At 48.4% G+C, this 16,200-nt stretch overlaps 1 protein-coding gene across 3 annotated transcripts in view; it reads left to right on the forward strand.

Annotated features, from left to right (window-relative positions):
- The first annotated feature begins 8,403 nt into the window (after nucleotides 1-8,403).
- The window catches only part of LOC105469163 (transmembrane protein 94), a 45,684-nt gene continuing 37,887 nt past the window's right edge, over nucleotides 8,404-16,200 (forward strand). For all 3 annotated transcript variants that reach the window (XM_011719825.3, XM_024788911.2, XM_011719830.3), the window contains exon 1: nucleotides 8,404-8,552. The gene's annotated coding sequence lies outside the window, so the exon portion shown is untranslated. The remainder of the gene's footprint in view (nucleotides 8,553-16,200) is intronic.

Here is a 16,200-nt window from a genome sequence, read left to right on the forward strand (position 1 = left end):
GGTTTCTATATATGTAGAGATCTCTGTAGAACAGTTGGGAAGATGCAGGGATTTACATCGTAGAAATATGAGCAGCTTTCAATTCAGTGTCAGTGTTTTTTCTCCAAAAGTCCTCTGCCATTTCCACAGTTCAGGATCCACCTTCCTTACACTCAGCCTTCCTCTCCGCTCTCTCCTCTTTTTCTCTTCCAATTCTAATTTTTTGGTTCATTTTTAAAATGCATGTTGGGTATGGTGGCTCACGCCTGTAATCCCAGCACTTTGGGAGGTTGAGGCGGGCGGATCACTTGAGGTCAGGAGTTTTAGACCAGCCTGGCTAACACAGCAAAACCCTGTCTCAACTAAAAATATAAAAATTAGCCAGGCGTGGTGGTGCACACCTGTGATCCCAGCTACTTGGGAGACTGAGGTGGGAGGATTGCTTGAACCAGGAAGAGGTTCCAGTGAGCCTAGATTGCACCACTACATTCCAGCCTGAGGAACAGAGTGAGACTCCATTTCAAAAAAAAAAAAAAAAAAAAAAAAGCAGCTGGCTCTCACACCTGTAATCCCAGCACTTTGGGAAGCTGAGGTGGGTGGATCACCTGAGGTCAGGAGATTGAGACCAGCCTGGGCAACATAGTGAAACCCCATCTCTACTAAAAATACAAAAAAGTAGCTGGGATTGCTGGTGGGCGCCTGTAATCCCAGCTACTAGGGAGCCTGAGGCAGGAGAATCGCTTGAACCCGGGAGGCGGAGGTTGCAGGGAGCTGAAATTGTGCCATTGCACTCCAGCCTGGGCAACAAGAGTGAAACTCCGTCTCAAAAAAAGCAAAACAAAACAAAAACAAAAAACAAAAGCATTCCTCATTCTTCTCCCCACACCCCAGCCCCTGGCAACCATTTATGGCCGGGCACAGGGGCTCTTGCCTTTAATGCCAGCACTTTGGGAGGCCGAGGTCGGCAGATCACCTGAGGTCAGGAGTTCGAGACCAGCCTGTCCAACATGGTGAAACACTGTCTCTACTAAAAGTACAAAAATTAGCCACGTGTGGTAGCACGTGCCTGTAATCCCAGCTACCCGGTGGACTGAGGCAAGAGAAACTCTGGAACCCAGGAGGCGGAGGCTGCAGTGAGCTGAGATCATGCCACTGTACTCCAGCCTGGGTGACAGAGTGAGACTCCATCTCAAAAAAGAAATAAATAAAAATAAACAGGCCAGTTGTGGTAGCTCACACCTGTAATCCCAACACTTTGGGAAGCTGAGGGCAGTGGATCATTTGAGGTCAGGAGTTCAAGACCAGCCTGGCCAACATAGTGAAACCCTGTCTCTACTAAAAATACAAAAATTAGCTGGGCATGGTGGCAGGCACCTGTAGTTCCAGCTACTCGGGAAGTTGAGGCAGGAGAATCACTTGAACCAGGAAGGCAGAGGTTGCCGTGAGTTGGGATCACACCACTGCACTCCAACCTGGATGACAAAGCGAGACTCCATCTCAAAAATAAAATAGGCCGGGTGCGGTGGCTCACGCCTGTAATCCCAGCACTTTGGGAGGCCGAGATGGGCGGATCATGAGGTCAGGAGATCGAGACCATCCTGGCTAACATGGTGAAACCCCGTCTCTACTAAAAATACAAAAAAAATTAGCCGGGCACGGTGGCGGGTGCCTGTAGTCCCAGCTACATAGGAGGCTGAGGCAGGAGAATGGCGTGAACCGGGGAGGCAGAGCTTGCAGTGAGTGGAGATCGCGCCACTGCACTCCAGCCTGGGCGACAGAGCGAGACTCCGTCTCAAAAAATAAATAAGTAAAATAAAATCAAAAATAAATAAATAAATGCAGAGCATTTGGGCTCATTCTCTTACTGCTTTGATGCAGGCTGACCTGGGCTCTGGGTCTCATCTTTTCTTAAAACATTTACCAGTGATTTTCCTAAACAAAGACAGTTTCCTCCCCAGGAGGAATTTTGGTGTCACCATTAGGATACAAATGTACCTGTCAACAATCCCTCTGATAATCTGAGAGAAACTAAAAAGTAGTAAGGCACTATCCATGCTCTCAAAGAGCTTAAAATTTAGTGAATGTAGTGATATTTACACCTCAAATGCTAAGAAACCGTGCAAAAATAGTCCAGAATACCAGGCAGAGATGACTGGTATTTGGGAAATAAAGTGCCAGATAAGGTTCCTGGGGTGGGAGTAGGGCTGGATATCTTGTCAGCTAGTGCCTGGACCACCACGGCTGGCTCCGTGTCCCTGCTGGCTCCTATCTCTCTCTCTCTCTCTTTTTTTTTTTTTTTTTTTGAGACAGAGTCTTGCTCTCTTGACCAGGCTGGAGTGCAGTGTTGTGCTCTCAAATCACTGCAACCTCTGCTTCCCAGGTAAAAGCGATTCTCCTGCTTCAGCCTCCCGAATAGCTGGGATTACAGACGTGTGCCACCACGCCTGGCTAATTTATATGTTTAGTAGAGACGGGGTTTTACCATGTTGGCCAGGCTGGTCTTGACCTCCTGACCTCAGGTGATCTGCCCACCCCAGCCTCCCAAAGTGCTGGGATTACAGGCATCAGCCACTGTGCCCGGCCCTTATTGTTCTTTTCTTTTCTTTCTTTTGAGAGAATCTTCCTGTGTCACCCAGGCTGGAGTACAGTGACATGAACACAGCTGACTCTAGCCTTGACCTCCTGGGCTCAACGGATCCTCCCGTGTACTATAGCTGGGGCCACAGGCGTGCGTCGCCATGCCTGGCTAATTAAAAAAAATTTTTTTTTGTAGAGACAAGGTCTCACTTTGTTGTCCAGGATGGTCTCCAACTCCTGGCCTCAAGCAATCCTCCTGCCTTGGCCTCCCAAAGTGCTGGGATTAAACAGAAGTGAGCTACCACACCTGGCCCAAAAATGCTATTTCTAGTTTATCTTCTACAAACTCATCTTCCTCTTAAGCTTGACTGTCTCATTTCTCTGCTTAAAAATGTTGGAGGAGGAAATGTTCTCCTCCAGCATTTATCTTCTGGTGATTCATAACTTCCCTGGCTCCTTAGAAAATAGTCACAATCTCTTCTAGCTTTATCTTCTGCTGCAGTCCCTCTGACCATACCCCAAACTATCCACGCACAACAGGTAATGAAGATTAGTCTCAGTTTCCACTAATGTGCAGTGAAATACAGCTTCTGCTCTGGAAGTTAAGAAGGCTGCTTTGCAGCACATGGAAGACCTTGGTGTCTGTGAGTATAGACTAAGCCTACTGATTTCATTATTCCTGGAAAGCAAACAAAAAGAGGCTTCCAGTACAGGGAATATCAAAGATCAGTAACATGATACATGCATGATGCTAAACTTATGGCTAGGCAACCTCTGCTCTATTGCCTGTTTTTTGAGACAGAGTCTCACTTACTCTGTCGCCCAGGCTGGAGTGCAATGGCATGATCTTGGCTCACTGCAACCTCCACCTCCGGGTTCAAGTGATTCTCCTGCCTCAGCCTCCCAAGTAGCTAGGATTTCAGGTGCACACCACCACGCTTGGCTAATTTTTGTATTTTTTTGTGGAGATGGGGTTTCATCATGTTGGCCAGGCTGGTCTCAAACTCCTGACATCAAGTGATCTGCTCACCACGGCTTCCCAAAGTGCTGGGATTACAGGTGTGAGCCACTGCTCCACTGACATTTTGAACCCGATGATTCTTTGTTGTGGGTGGTACTGTAAGTTGCAGGATATTTAGCAACATTCCTGGCCTCTACACATTAGATGCCAGTAGCAGCCCTCTCCCAACCCCGTAGTGACAACCAAAAATGTCTCCAGACATTGCCAAATGTTCCTAGGAGGCAAAACCATCCCCCGACTGACAGTCTGTGTAGGCTCACACCTAGAATCCTAGCACTATATATATACATATTTTTGAGACAGAGTCTTGCTCTGTCGCCAGGCTGGAGTGCAGTGGCATGATCTCGGCTCGCTGCAGTCTCTGCCTCCTCGGTTCAAGCGATTCCTCTGCCTCAGCCTCCCGAGTAGCTGGGATTACAGGCGCCCAAGACTATGCCCGGCTAGCTTTTGGTATTTTAGTAGAGACAGGGTTTCACCATGTTGGCCAGGCTGGTCAATCTCCTGACCTCATGATCCACCTGCCTCAGCCTCCCAAAGTGCTGGGATTACAGGCGTGAGCCACCACACCTGGCTGAATCCTAGCACTTTGGGAGGCGGAGGCAAGAGGACTGCTTGAGTCCAGGAGGTTGAGACCATCCTGGGCAACACAGTGAGACACTATCTCTACAAAAAAAAAAAAAAATTAGAAAGAGAATCTATGTGTGTGTGCGTGTGTATACATATACTTTTTTTTTTTTTTTTGAGATGGCATCTTGCTCTATCGCCCAGGCCGGAGTGCAGTGGTGCGATTCAGGCTCACTGCAACCTCTGCCTCCCGGGTTCAAGCAATTCTCCTGCCTCAACCTCCCAAGTAGCTGGGATTACAGGTACCCAGCTGCATGCCTGGCTAATTTGGTATTTTAGTAGAGACGAGGTTTTGCCAGGCTGGTCTTGACCTCCTGACCTCATGTGACCTGTCTGCCTTGGCCTTCCAAAGTGCTGGGATTACAGGCATGGGCCACCTCACCCAGCTACATACATTTTAAAAATCGAGATATAACTTAAATACACTAAAACCTACAGATTTTAAGTATATAGTTGAATAAGTTTTGATAAATATATAAACCTACATAACTCTCACCCTAATCAAGATATGGGGCATTTCCTTCATCTCCCAAAAGTTCCCTTCTGCCCTTTTGCAGTCCGTCCTTGCCTATCCCCCAGATTCCCATCTTAGGAGTTGATATGAATGGAATTGCAGGGTACATAACCTTTTGTATCTGGCTTCTTCCCTTCCTCATGCCATTTGTGTGATTCTTTCAGATTGGGATGTGTATCAGTGACCTCATTTATGTATGTATGTATGTATGTATGTATGTATGTATGTATGTATGTATTTTGAGAGATGGATTCTTGCTCTGTCACCCAGGCTGGAGTGCAGTGGCACGATCTTGGCTCTCTGCCTCTGGGTTCAAGCAATTCTCCTGCCTCAGCCTCCTGAGTAGCTGGGATTACTGGCACACGCCACCACGCCCAGCTAACTTTTGTATTTTTTGTAAAGACAGGGTTTCACCATGTTGGCCAGGCTGGTCTTGAACTCCTAACCTCATGATCCGCCCACCTCAGCCTCCCAAAGTGCTGAGATTAGAGGAGTTAGCCACCGCATCCGGCCTCATTCACTTATGTGTGTGGCTAAGTAGTATTCCCTTGTTCAGATCCACCACCATTTGTGTACCTGTTCACCAGCTGATGGCTATTCAATTTGTTTCCCATTTGGGGTGCTTATGAACAATGTCTTTGGGTGGCCATTTCTTGTTACCCAGAGATCTAACTTTTGCAGACTGTGAATGCAGTGTGGGAATGGGACCGTGGTGTGGCCAGTGCTGATGTTGTGTCGTAAAGTTGTGCCATCTATTTCTGGACCACTCTTGTTTTTTCGTTTTGTTTTGGGTTTTTTTTTTTTTTTTTTTTGAGACAGAGTCTCGCTCTGTTGCCCAGGCTGGAGTGCAGTGGCGTGATCTCGGTTCACTGCAAGCTCCACCTCCTAGGTTTACGCCATTCTCCTGCCTCAGCCTCCCGAGTAGCTGGGACTACAAGTGCCCACCACCACACCCAGCCAATTTTGTTTTTGTATTTTTAGTAGAGACAGGGTTTCACCATGTTAGCCAGGATAGTCTTGATCTCCTGACCTCATGATCCACCCACCTTGGCCTCCCAAAGTGCTGGGATTACAGGCGTGAGCCACTGCGCCCGGCCTTTTTTGTTTTTTTGAGGCAGGTCTCACTCTGTTGCCCAGGCTGGAGTGCAGTGGCGCAGTCACAGCTCACTGCAGGCTCAACTTCCTGGGCTCAAATGATCCTTCCACGTCAGTCTCCTGGGTAGCTGGCACCACAGGTGTGCACCATGCCTGGCTAATTAGTTTTATTTTTAAATTTTTTGTAGAAATGGAGGCTCCCTGTGTTGACCTGGCTGGTCTCAAACTCCTGGGCTCAAGTGACTCTCCCACCTTGGCCTCCCAAAGTGTTGGTATTACAAGCTTGGCCCAGACCACTCTTCAGGGGGACAAAGACGTGTCAGAATGGTCTTACTGGGAGTATTTACGACAATTTTCTTCAGCGGGACCTCATGGTTGAATCAGAGGGCCCAAGAGGAGCCCCTTGTCAGTGAGACATCACTACTGCGCGATGCAAGTATTAAAGGAGCAGCTTCTCCTAAAAATATCACTCACAACTTAGAGGCAAGAGGCTCTTGCCGATGGAGCAAGCCAATCGTGGGAACTGTCTGCTCAAGAATTGACAGCTCAGATAATTTCACCAGGCCTCACATCGCAAGTATCCTCAGTCTCAACCTCGAATGCCAGCCTCTGTCTTCCTCCACTGCTATCTCCCTCCAAACCTTTCCCCTGTGTTATGCGAAGCCCATTATTTCTTTTTTTATTACTTTTTTCTCTTTTGAACTTTTTTTAATAGAGAAGGCATCTCGCTACGTTCTCCAGGCAGGTCTTCTAGGCTCAAGCCATCTGCCCACCTCTGCTTCCCGAAGTGCTGGAATTACAGGCATGCAGGCATGAGCCACCGCACCCAGCTCTCTTCTTTTCTTTTTTTTGAGATGGAGTCTCACTTTGTCACCCAGACTGGAGTGCAGTGGAGCTGTCTTGGCTCACTACAACCTCTGCATCCCAGGTTCGAGCGATTTTCCCACCTCAGCCTCCTGAGTAGCTGGGATTACAGGTGCCCGCCACCATGCCCAGCTAATTTTTGTAGTTTTGTAGAGACAGGGTTTCACCATGTTGGCCAGGCTAATCTTGAACCCCTGACCTCAGGTGATGTACCCGCCTTAGCCTCCCAAAGGGCTGGGCTTACAGATATGAGCCACTGCGCCCAGCCTCCTCCTGTTACTTTTAAACAAATGACTAGGTTGAAAAGGTGGCTGCCAGGCAGGATGGCCCATATCTGTAATCCCAGCATTTCAGGAGGCCGAGGTGGGTGGATCACCAGGTCAGGAGATCGAGACCAGCCTGACCAACATGGTGAAATCCCATCTCTACTAAAAATACAAAAATTAGCGGGGCATGGTGGCACACGCCTGTATTCCCAGCTACTCGGGAGGCTGAGGTGAGAGAATCGCTTGAACCCTGGAGGTGAAGGTTGCAGTACGCCAAGATTGAGCCATTGCACTCCAGCCTAGGTGACAAGAGCGAAACTCTGTCTCAAAAAAAAAAAAAAAAGAAAAAAGAAAAAAGAAAAAAAGAAAGAACTTTCAAAGCAAAGCATAGAGAACCATGTGACGAAGGAGCAGAGGTGGAAAGTTCTCTGACATGTTTAAAGAATGCTGGTGAATCTTTGTGGCTGCAGGAATAGTTTAGCCTGCGGGAGTTCGATCTGGAAATGTATGTCTGAGTCCATTTATGAAGGGCTTTGAACATCAGGGAAAAAGATTTGGACCTATTTGCAAAGATGAACTATAGGTTTTTGTGTGTAGGGTAGTGACATGATTCCAACGGTGTTTTAGGCAACAGCTAAACTGGGTCATACAAGATTAGATACCAAAATGCCATTTTCTTGTCCAGCTGAGAAAGGAATTTTAATTACGTAATTAAATTCATGAATGTGGGAAGGGGTTCTTACTTCACAGGGCCAACCTCAGCTCCTTCCCAATTTTATAAATAAGTTTTGTTTGTGTTTTTGTTTTTTTAAACAAGCCTTCCAGACTTAGATCTCTGGGAAAAGAGAAGTAAATACTGACACAGGCTTGTTTTGTTTTCCCAAGAGGGTTCTACCAGGCGATTTCTCTAATTACCTAGAAAAAAAAAATTAACTTGTTTTTCCCTTAGATTTCAGCCGAGCTGGAAGGGGGAGGGAGAATTGCAGTATTGCCTTAGATTTTCTAGCTTCGGTTTGGACGTAATATTCGTCCTGAGGGAGTCCCTCCAAGGCCTCTCGGAGCAGGGAGCCTCCAGGCATTTGTTCCCAGCAACAAGGAGGGAGCTTAGAAGAATTTAAGAGAGGCGGGGAGCTCTGTAAAGGGCTTATTTTAAAAAGAAAGGGAAAAAGGCGGTGGGGGGGCGTGCCGCCTATCTTTTTAGAATAATTCCGTAGGAAAACGAATTGAAGCTAAAGCCGTGCCCTCTGGTCAGGGCTTCTGGACTAGAAAGTGCCTGAGCATTACGCCCAGGAAAGGACAGTTGCTTTTCACTCTCCCGGTCGCATCACTCGGCACCTAATTCCGCCAGGCTCTCAGAGGGGCGGTTGCAGCTACAGCCTGGCACGCCGCGTAGCCAATAAGAAGCCAAAATTCACCCCCATTCTCAAATTCTGACCAATCGGTGGCCTGAACTTTAGCTCTCTGCCAGGCGCCTCTGTTGTCCGGAACGGAGGCAAGCCCCCTTAGAGTTGCCAGTAACGGACATGGCTGCGGCCCCCGGAGGAGGGGACGTGAAGTGAGGGGGCTGGGAGGGGAGAGGACGCGGGCGAGCAAGACCGGCCCCGTGGCCCCGGTAAGTACGAGAAGGCCCGTGGCCCGAAAGCGGGGAACAAGGGGGCGTGGGGCTCGGCCTTGCGCGTCCTTTGGATTCTTGGTCAAGGAAAGGGGAGTCTGGGGTCTGCACCCAGAGAACGGCCTCAGGGGATGCCTCCTGAGGGGGAGTCCAGGGACTGGCTCTGGTCTCCAGCTCTTGACCATTGCCTTCCCCCGAGTCTTCAGACTCTTGCTCTCGGCCCTGGATTGGTCCATTGTGGGGTCTCTCGCCAGAAATAAAGCCTCTCGCCAACAAAGAATCCCTGCCCCAGGTCTGTCGTGCCTGGGCCCTGGCCCAGAGGGCTCCCAGCGCCGACGCCCTGAGTATTTATTTGGAGGCCCCTGGAAGTCCTCATACCCCGACCCAAATAAAGACCGTTGTGCCGCCTGCGCGCGCTCTCCGCAGCCGCCCGGGGTCCTCGCGCGGCCATCCCCAGCTGGATGGAGCCGGCCGAGGGGCTCCTGGCAGCCCTCCCTGATCTTGCAGTTTGGAGCGTGCTTTCTTTTCCTTCCGCCTTTCCAGAAGCGTTTTCAGGCTCCTCAGAAGCAACCATAGGCTACCATCCATGGCATCGGATAAAGTGATTCCTGTGCAATGCCCCGGTTCCTGTGCCGCACACCCCTGGAGCCCAGGTCTCCCGGTTCCTAGCATGCCACGATGCGGCCCCTGCCCGCTGCCCAGCGCCAGATGCAAGCAAAGCCCGGCTCTTTCATTGGTGTGTCACCGCGGGCTGCACTTTGGCATTGCCTTGGTCACGTGCTGCTACATCCCACCCTCTCTCCTGAGTTTTTCGGTGGCTCTTGAGGGAAAAAAGGAGGGAGCTCGTTATGGAATCTGTTTTCCTTCTGGTGTGTGGGTGTGTGCATTGGAGAGAAGGATCGTTTTCTCATGATTTATCCAAGACGCTAAGCTTTAGTGACATAGTTGTTATTCCACAGGTAACCTTGGAAGATGGAAGCAGGGAGGGGGCAGTTTTAACATTTTCATTTTGCAGATGTGGAGATTGTTCAGAGAGGCAAGGCCAGGGTCACCTAGAGCCAAACTAGAATCCGAAAGTCCAGGGGTGTTGAGTTCTTTATCCGCCAGAGCCAGTTGTTTCCTAGGTGTGACCTGAGGAAATCAAGTTCCCTGACTCCCCTGAGCCTCTTGCAGGGTGGCTCTGGGCATTAAAAGTCGGATCCTCCTATGCTTCCTGGCAATTACTAGGGTCTTCATGCCTGGTTTGCATTCATTAATTTTAAGAAGCCAGCAGGTAGTTCTCTGGCGAACTACTCGTATTAATATTTATTGTTGTCTCTGTCTATATTGGGGGCATAAATTATTTCAGTGATTCTCAGGGCAGCGAGAGGCAGAGTAGGAGGAAGGTGTGCCTCTTCCTTGTTTTTTGGGAACCATTATAGTGTCATTAGAGATGTTATTCACAGGAACGCGTTGCATACAGGAACAGCGTGGAGGCAGAAAAAGATTGAGAGCCACTGAGGAGAGAAGAAATGGCACTGTGGTATCTCTTTATAGTACTTTTGGCAAAAGAAGAGCTGATCTTGGTATTCTAAAGAGGTGGTTAAAAAAAAATGTTAGATCCTGAGGCAGAACTAAAATAATACAAATAAATAAAAAAATTTAAAACAATGGCATTAGTAAGGTTCAAAAGAGTCAAAATAATGCCTGTAATCCCAGCACTTTGGGAGGCTGATGTGGGAGGATTGCTTGAGCCCAGGAGTTTGAGATCAACCTGGGCAACACAGTGACACGAAAACCAAAAAATTAGCTGGGCATGGTGGCACATACCTGTGTTCCCAGCTCCTTGGGAGATGGAGGCCAGAGGATCGCTTGAGTCCAGGTCGAGGCTGCAGTGAGCCATGATCATGCCACTGCACTCACTCCAGCCTGGGCAACAGAGCAAGACTCTGTCTCCAAAAACAAAAAAAAAAAGAGTCATGGAATCAGAAAGTTTGCAAATCACTGTAAAGATCAGAGCACATTAAAATTTAGACTATGGTAGCCGGGCGCGGTGGCTCAAGCCTGTAATCCCAGCACTTTGGGAGGCTGAGACGGGCGGATCACAAGGTCAGGAGATCGAGACCATCCTGGCTAACACGGTGAAACCCCGTCTCTACTAAAAAATACAAAAAAACTAGCCGGGCGAGGTGGCGGGCGCCTGTGGTCCCAGCTACTCCGGAGGCTGAGGCAGGAGAATGGTGTAAACCCGGGAGGCGGAGCTTGCAGTGAGCTGAGATCCGGCCACTGCACTCCAGCCTCGGCGACAGAGCCAGACTCAGTCTCAAAAAATAAAATAAAATAAAATTTAGACTATGGTAACCCTAGAACAGGAGACAGCACGTTCAGATAAAATCCTCAAAACATTGCAAGTCTTAGCTGCTATGTTAGCTCTAACTTCCTTGCTCACTGGTTCTCTTTGTCAAAACTGCAAACAAGAAAACTGGTGGATACTGTGGAGTAGTACATTGACCAGGGAGGTGAAGTACAATCCATCCTCTTCATCATCAGCCCCCAAATGATGAGAGTTAACTGCCCTTGAACCGCCAGACCACCACGCCCCTTGTTTGTGGTGACTTGACATCAGATGAGACTGGGAGAGCTAGGCCTGGACAGTGAAATGGAAGAGAACAGAAACCCCTTGACATTTCTATTTTGAGAAGTTGCTAGGGAGTGCCAGCTGCTAGTGCTGAGAACCAGCCTTTTGGAAACCTTAACTCCTGTAGAAACTAATGAGAAATGAAGGTTGTGATCGTCCAGTTCATCCCTGCTGCTCTCTCCCTAAGTTGGGCTTGAGAAACAGTTTCTACAGGAGAGGGAGGAGTCCTAATGTAAATACTACCTACACCCAAGGCTTTATGTATTTAGCTTAATCTCATGAATCAAGTTGAACTCTTACTATAGCAGTCCGAGCCTGAACGCCACAAAGCCTTTAAGTCCATTCCTGGTGTTCAAGTGAGAAGCTTCTGGGTCAGGCTTGGCACCAGTTGGTAAATATGTGTCAATATTTCTTATCTTACTATTGTGTTAGTGTTGTTTTTACGATGGTGCCTTTCTTTACCAAAATGATAGGATTTAAAAATATTGTTTAAAGGCCGTTTCCAGGCAGGCCTGGATTTGTTTATAGCAGCACAGGTGAACTAGAGGGTAGGCCATGGCTGAAACAGGAATGCTTTTCTTCCAAGCAGACCTGCCAGCCAGAATGTGTGGTTTGGTGATCAGGGGTTTGTGTAATAATAAGCTTTGCCTGTGGCTGCTGAGATGGTAGTAAACAGGATGGGTCACATGGCATGACAAGTAGTTTCAGGGCCAGATTTAGACACTGATGGCCTGCGTAAGGAAGAGCAAACCACACACTGCTTGCTTTGGGTTTCTCTAGCTCCCAAGGCCAGAAGTGATGGGAGAGGGGTGAGGGGTGTCAGAGAGAAAAACCTTGAAAGGCTTAGAGTGGTATTTGAGGAACCAGAAATTTTAGTGTACTATGATTAAATGAACCCAATTTTCATAACTTCAGGGGCTTCTTAAAAAGGAGGTTCATGGTACCAGTCTTGCTTGGTAGGGAGGTGAACAGAAAAATACTGGGAAACACTTTACAAAGATGTATGCTGGAGAAAGACTCAAAGGTGTATTCAAAGAGTGTAAACCTTCATTACGTTGGCATGAAAGCCAAGTGGGGCATATTGCTTAGCTATAAGGCAGAGCCTATTTCAGAATCAGGAGTTGCTGATTTTTCTTTTTCTTTTTTTTTTTGAGACAGAACTTGCTCTGTAGCCCATGTTGGAGTGCAGTGGTGTGATTATGGCTTACTGCAGCCTTGATCTCCAGACCTCAGGTGATCCTTCCACCTTAGTCTCCTGAGTAGCTGGGACCACAGGCATATTCTACCACACCTGGCTAATTTTTGTATTTTTTTTTTTTTTTTTTTTTGAGACGAAGTCTTGTTCTGTCGCCCAGGCTGGAGTGCAGTGGCATGATCTCGGCTCACTACAAGCTCTGCCACCTCCCAGGTTCACACCATTCTCCTGCCTCAGCCTCCCAAGAAGCTGGGACTATAGGCGCCCGCCACCATGCCCAGCTAATTTTTTTGTATTTTTAGTAGAGATGGGGTTTCACCGTGTTCTCCAGGATGGTCTCGATCTCCTGACCTCGTGATGCACCCGCCTCGGCCTCCCAAAGTGCTGGGATTACAGGTGTGAGCCACCGCGCCTGGCCAATTTTTGTTTTTTTTTTTTGTTTGTTTGTTTTTTGAGACGGAGTCTCGCTCTGTCGCCTGGGCTGGAGTGCAGAGGCCGGATCTCAGCTCACTGCAAGCTCCGCCTCCCGGGTTTACACCATTCTCCTGCCTCAGCCTCCCGAGTAGCTGGCACTACAGGCGCTCGCCACTTCGCCCGGCTAGTTTTTTGTATTTTTAGTAGAGATGGGGTTTCACCATGTTAGCCAGGATGGTCTCGATCTCCTGACCTCGTGATCCGCCCGTCTCGGCCTCCCAAAGTGCTGGGATTACAGGCTTGAGCCACCGCGCCCGGCCAATTTTTGTATTTTTTATAGAGACAGGTTCTTGCCCTGTTGCCCAGGCTGGTCTCAAACTCCTGTGCTCAAGGGATCTGCCTGCCTCGGCCTCCCAAAGTGCTGGAGTTACAGGCATGAGCCACCGTGTCCTGCCAGAAGTTGCTGAATTTTTAAAATTATGGAAAAAAATACACAGTATAATATTTTCCATTATAACCACTTCTGCGACATTAAGTACGTTTGCATTGTTGTGCAACCCTCATCACCATCCTTTTCCAGAACGTTCTTACTTTCCCAAACTGAAACTCTGTCCCCGTTAAACATTTAACTCCCCATTTCCCCCTGCTCCCACCCCCTGGCAACCGTCTTTCTACTTTCTGTCTCTGTGATTTGACTATTTTAGAAACCTCATATAAGAGGAATCATACAACATTTGTCCTTTTGCGATTGGCTTTTGTTTTGTTTTGTTTTGAGACAGAGTTTTGCTCTATCCTAGTCTGGAGTGCAGTGGTGTGATCTCAACTTACTGCAATCTCTGCCTCCCAGGTTCAAGCAATTCTCCTGTCTCAGCCTTCCGAGTAGCTGGGATTACAGGCGCACACCACCGCGTCTGGCTAATTTTTGTATTTTTAGTAGCGCCGGGGTTTCACCATGTTGGCCAGGCTGATCTTGAACTCCTGACCCCAGGTGATCCACCTGCGTCAGCCTCCCAAAGTGCTGGGATTACAGGCATGAGCCACCGTGTGCAGCCTGAAGTTGCTGATCTTTTAAAGATATATTGGATACAGTCACATGATTTGAAAATCAAAAGGCACAAAAGTATGTGTATGCAAGGGCAGGAAAAAGTATAAAAAAGAATTTTTTTTTTTTTTTTTTTTTTTGAGATGGAGTCTTGCTCTGTCGCCCAGGCTGGAGTGCAGTGGCCGGATCTCAGCTCACTGCAAGCTCCGCCTCCCGGGTTTACGCCAGTCTGCTTCAGCCTCTCGAGTAGCTGGGACTACAGGCACCCGCCACCTCGCCCGGCTAGTTTTTTGAATTTTTTAGTAGAGACGGGGTTTCACCGTGTTAGCCAAGGTGGTCTCGATCTCCTGACCTCGTGATCTGCCCGTCTCGGCCTCCCAAAGTGCTGGGATTACAGGCTTGAGCCACCGCGCCCGGCCCCAAGTTCTTTTTTTTTTTTTTTTTTTTTGCATGTGAATATTTAATTGTTCAGCACCATTTGTTGAAAAGACTATCCTGTCTCCACTGAATTGCCTTTCATCTTTCTCAAAAGTCACTTAAACATATATTCCTGAATCTATTTCTGTCTGCTACTGTCTAATGCCAGGCTATAATACGACATTGCTTTATCATTGTTGTTGTTGTTTTGAGACAGAGTCTCGTTCTGTTGCCTAGGCTGGAGTGCAGTGGTACGATCTCAGCTCACTGCAACCTCCACCTCCTGGGTTCAAGGGATCCTCTTGCCTTGCCTCCAAGTAGCTGGAATTACAGGTGCACACTACCATGCCCAGCTAATTTTTTGTATTTGCAGTAGAGACAGGGTTTCACCAGGTTGGCCAGGCTGGTCTTGAACTCCTGACCTCAAGTGATCTGCCTGCCTTGGCGTCCCAAAGTGCTGGGATTACAGGCGTGAGCTACCATGCCTGGCTCCACATTGCTTTAATTACTGTAGCTTTATAAGGCTTGAAGTTAGGTGGTGAAAGTCTTCCAATTTTGTTATCTTGGCGTAGTCTGATTTGAATGTCTTTTTTTTTTTTTTTTTTTTTTTTTTGAGATGGAATCTTGCTCCATCGCCTGGCTGGAGTGTAGTGGCGTGATCTCGGCTCACTGCAACCTCTGACTCCTGGGCTCAAGCAATTCTCCTGCCTAAGTCTCCCAAGGAGCTGGGACTACAGGCACGCGCCACCAGGCCTGCTGATTTTTGTTTTTTTGTGTGTTTTTTTGTTTGTTTGTTTTGAGATGGAATCTCGCTCTGTTGCCTGGGCTGGAGTGCAGTGGCACAATCTGGGCTCACTGCAAGCTCCACCTCCTGGGTTCACGCCATTCTCCTGCCTCAGCCTCCTGAGTAGCTGGGACTACAGGCGCCCGCCACCATGCCCGGCTAGTTTTTTGTATTTTTAGTAGAGACGGGGTTTCACCATGTTAGCCAGGATGGTCTCGATCTCCTGACCTCGTGATCTGCCCACCTTGGCCTCCCAAAGTGCTGGGATTACAGGCGTGAGCCACCGCGCCTGGCCAATTTTTGTATTTTTGGTAGAGACGGGATTTCATCATATTGGCCTGGATGGTCTTGATCTCTTGGCCTCGTGATCTGCCCGCCTCGGCCTCCCAAAGTGCTGGGATTACAGGCATGAGCCACCACACCTGGCCTGAATGTCTCTTATATGCAGAGTTGAGCATCTTTGCATATGGAGAAACCATTGGATTTCTTGGTTTCACATTCTCTCAGGGTTAGAACTGTCTTCCTAATCTCTACCTTATGTATTAATTGTCTCCATAATTTCTCAGGCTCTGCTTGGTTCCCTCTAGTGGTGGGGAGCTCATGGCTTCACAGGGCAGCCTGTTCCATTTTTAAAAATACACAGTTCTGGCCGGGCGCGGTGGCTCACGCTTGTAATCCCAGCACTTTGGGAGGCCGAGGCGGGCGGATCACAAGGTCAGGAGATCGAGACCATCCTGGCTAACACGGTGAAACCCCGTCTCTACTAAAAATACAAAAAGATTAGCAGGGCGCGGTGGCGGGCGCCTGTAGTCCCAGCTACTCGGGAGGCTGAGGCAGGAGAATGGCATGATCCCGGGAGGCGGAGCTTGCAGTGAGCTGAGATAGTGCCACTGCACTCCAGCCAGGGGGACAGAGCAAGACTCTGTCTCAAAAAAAAAAAACAAAAAAAACAAAAAAAAACACAGTTCTAAAGCTGGCCATGGTGGCTCACACCTGTAATCCCAGCACTCTGGGAGGCCGAGATGGGAAAATCGCTTCAAGACAAGCCTGGTTAACATAGTGAGACCCCATCTCTCTCTCTATATATATATTTTTTTTTAAAAGAAAAATGTAAGTTCTAGGCTTGACTCAGTGGCTCACATCTGTAATTCCAGCACTTTGGGAGGCTGAGGTGGGAGG

The sequence above is a fragment of the Macaca nemestrina genome, chromosome 17 (assembly GCF_043159975.1).
Source record: "Macaca nemestrina isolate mMacNem1 chromosome 17, mMacNem.hap1, whole genome shotgun sequence".
Classification (NCBI taxonomy): Eukaryota; Metazoa; Chordata; class Mammalia; order Primates; family Cercopithecidae; genus Macaca; species Macaca nemestrina.